This window comes from Babylonia areolata, chromosome 25 (genome assembly GCF_041734735.1).
Source record: "Babylonia areolata isolate BAREFJ2019XMU chromosome 25, ASM4173473v1, whole genome shotgun sequence".
NCBI lineage: Eukaryota > Metazoa > Mollusca > Gastropoda > Neogastropoda > Buccinidae > Babylonia > Babylonia areolata.
Window position 1 is genome coordinate 36,146,800 of NC_134900.1, and position 2,500 is coordinate 36,149,299.

Here is a 2,500-nt window from a genome sequence, read left to right on the forward strand (position 1 = left end):
AAGATTCAGCGGGCAACTGTATTGCAATTATACTGATGTTCATTTGGATAAAAGTCATGTTGCCATTTTTAGGAAAGTTGGTTGTCAGTTTGCCAAAAAGGGAAAAGTCTGTGGGTGAATGGGTGTCATCTTATTGTGCCACTTACCAAGGCGTACATGTATTTCAGATTTTTTGTGTGTGTTGTTGTTGTTGTTTGGTTGTAGTTGTTGTTTGGTTGTGGTTTTGTTGCTTATGTTTTTTCGTTTAACTTTTATTGCTGCAAGCTAGGATCTTTTAGCGAGAGCTAACTTGACTGAGAACTGCAAGATTACGTGTTGGGGTACAGTTATAAAAATGTACATCATAATCGTTAGCATACTAGCCGTATAACCCACACGGCGGGATCGATGAACAGGACTTCCTACAAGACCTCAAACATCGTACAGTTCAAGTTCATGATCATTCAAGAGTTGTACCATGTGTGTAAAGAGTCAAATGGAGGCATGGTTCATTACTAATGTTTTGAAATGTACTGTGTTGAATGATCTTCGCGTGAAATGCGTTTCAAAGCCGGAAATCAGTACTACGAACCTCCATGTTTGTTTATGCTTTGTGTATTCATCGCATCAGCTGAACGGGAATTCTCGCACTGTGTTTACTTGGAGCTGTGAAGTTAAAACAGATTGTCATGAACTGAATTCTGTAGTTCTGTTGTTCGACAATTGTTAAAGCAGTTGTAGTGTCACTGACAATTACAGAAACATCTGTAAATGTTACAAGTTGTTGTCGGCCTTGATTTATGTGGGGCAAATAAATCACTCTCTCTCTCCCCGCCCCCCATTTCTCTCTCTGAGCGCACATGTGTGTTTGGTACGTGAAGAAGAGAAGGGATGACGATAAGAATGCCCGTGTACACTGGTACCTGCTCGCGGCGCGCACGTGCAGGAAGGTGTTTGTGTGGAGTCATTCTCAAGTGGGGTTCCTGGCGCGCGCGACCTCTTCAGACTACACGCATGGGTTGGACAGGCTGAGAGGGAGAGACTGAGGAGTAATATGTCTCACAGTGTGTGTGTGTGTGTGTGTGTGTGTGTGTAGTAATATGTCTCACAATGTGTGTGTGTGTGTGTGTGTGTGTGTGTGTGTAGTAATATGTCTCACAATGTGTGTGTGTGTGTGTGTGTGTGTGTGTGTGTAGTAATATGTCTCACAGCGTGTGTGTGTGTGTGTGTGTGTAGTAATATGTCTCACAATGTGTGTGTGTGTTTGTGTGTGTGTGTGTGTAGTAATATGTCTCACAATGTGTGTGTGTGTGTGTGTGTGTGTGTGTGTGTGTGTGTGTGTGTGTGTTCTTTAATGTTCTTTCACTCTGACTGATCTGAAACGTGTGTGTGTGTGTGTGTGTGTAGTGATGTGTCTCACAATGTGTGTGTGTGTGTGTGTGTGTTGTTCTTTAACGTCTTTTCACTTGAACTGATGTGTGTGTTTTGCAGCGGTTGTGGCTTTGCGTTGTGCGTTGCGGTGTGATGCTGGCGGTTACTGACGACGTGTGTCATAGTTTGTGTTGTGTACAGTGCCGGCGGTGGTAAAAAGGGACACTTTACACAACACACAAGCGGACAGAGTGAAAGGCAGAGAAGGGCTCAGCTCATTCTGGGTGGGGCGGGGGGTGGGGGTGGGGAGGGTGTGAGGGGGGTAAACCATCGAGCTCAATGGTAACGCTCCAGACTTCAGATAGCAAAGTGTGAGGTTGAGAACCCAGTCTAGGTAAACACTCAGACTGATTCAAATCGCTCAAGATCAACACCACCACCACCATCCCCCCCCCCCCCCCCCCCCCCCCCGATTTAAATGTCTAGGTGGGAGGTTCGGAATCCGTTTCAGTATAGGTAAACATCCAAATCTAAATGGCTAAGTGTGAGGTAGGGAAATCGCTCTTGGTAAATACCTCCGAGTTAAACTGATGCCGTCGGGCTAATTGTGGAGCGGGTTGGGAAATCGTTCTGTTCACGACCGTGAGAGCGGCTCTGGGGTATGCGCCTTGGCAGGGTAGGCCCTTCGTGAAAGGACTACATGGACAGAGAGGGGTGGGGAGAGTGGGAAGAGGAGAGGGAGAGAGGGGGGAAGGGGTTAATACTTCAGTGTTGATGCTGTTCTTGACTATGCCGCCGCCGGCATAGATAACAAAGCGAAGAATTCAGCTGCAGCTTACACAACCAATGTGCAATAGTTGTCAGTTTTTATGCCCCGGCTGGCGACGGCAGCAAAGCATCTGAGTTGCTGTGGGGTTCATTAAAATGCTGGTCACTTATGATGAGCGTATCAGTGCCACGTGAGAACTGAAAGCAGCACGCTGATTGCTGTGACCCTGGTTGACCCCTCAGAGTGCCCTAACTCATGCCTGCTGCACTGAGAAAATTGTGCGGAACTTGAATGTGTTGCTAAGCAACAGCGGGCCCTTATCATTTCCCATCTACCGGATGTTTGTTCGACGTTGATTTCGTGTGTGTGTGTGTGTGTGTT

At 46.7% G+C, this 2,500-nt stretch overlaps 1 protein-coding gene across 3 annotated transcripts in view; it reads left to right on the plus strand.

The window, feature by feature from the left end:
• The window catches only part of LOC143299501 (pyrethroid hydrolase Ces2e-like), a 25,258-nt gene that overhangs the window by 2,364 nt on the left and 20,394 nt on the right, over positions 1-2,500 (plus strand). The gene's annotated exons all lie outside the window — the stretch shown is intronic.